Source organism: Hydra vulgaris, chromosome 06 (genome assembly GCF_038396675.1).
Source record: "Hydra vulgaris chromosome 06, alternate assembly HydraT2T_AEP".
Lineage (NCBI taxonomy): Eukaryota > Metazoa > Cnidaria > Hydrozoa > Anthoathecata > Hydridae > Hydra > Hydra vulgaris.
Window position 1 is genome coordinate 56188838 of NC_088925.1, and position 1163 is coordinate 56190000.

Consider the following 1163-nt stretch of genomic DNA (forward strand, 5'->3'; position numbering starts at 1 on the left):
CTCAATAATAAGTTGTTGCGGTAAGTTATTTTTTTCAATTTTATTTTTCCAAATTAAGTCTCTAATAACACTCCATGTTTTTTGAGGGTTTCCTTTGTTTTTTTCAAGCAGTTTAGCATAGTAATTTACTTTTGATCGTTTTTTAGTTTTTTCAAATAAACTTTTATAATTTTTGTAATTAGTTTCATTTTTATAAGTTTTATTTTTTAAATATTTATCATACAATTTTTGTTTTTTCCTTTGGGGATACAACCGACTTTGAGTTTATTACTTTCACAAAAAGGAAATGCCTTATCATACATTTTAGAAAATTGGTTTAGAAATAAATCACAAGCATTATTTACATCGTGTGATTGCAGTACAAGATTTCAATCGACGTAATTATTTAATAAATTTTTAAATTGGCATATGGAACTTTCATTGACTTGTCTCATGAATACTGTTGATTTGTGGGTAGCATTATTTAGAGTAACGCTCTCAGTAATAACGAATATAGGAAAATGATCGGTTAAATCAGTCTTGATTATACCAGTTTTAAAACGGCTATTATGAAAATTGTTAGTTATAACATTATCTAATAATGTCGATGATTTTTTAGTTACTCTTGTTGCTTTGTCTATAGTTGGGATAAGGTTGTATTCGAGAAGAATATCAATAAAAGTTTTTGCTTCACTATTTAAGGCATGGTTGAGTAATTCAATGTTGATGTCCCCATCTACGTAAACATGCTTTTGCATTATATTTTTTGTGTTTAGGAATGTGCGCAGATAAGTTTTGAATGTTTTTAAACTACCAGCTGGTGTTCTATAAATAGCATTGATTATAAAATTATTAGCTAATTTATTTATTATCTCAACGCATAATGCCTAACAATCTGTATTGTTTACATTAAGATCTTTACGCTGAATAAAATTAATAGAATTGTGAACGTATATGCTTGTACCACCACCAACGCAAATATCGCGCATTTGATGAACTGATGTATAGTTTCTTAACTCAAAATTAGAATTTGTTTCATTGCTTTTAAGCCAAGTTTCTGTGAAACAAATTATTTTAAAATCATGATTAAGTTCTCCCAATAAACACTTAAAGTTCTCGAAGTTTTTATTCATACTTCGAATATTAATATGCAATATTGAAAATTTATTCTTATTCTCACAGAG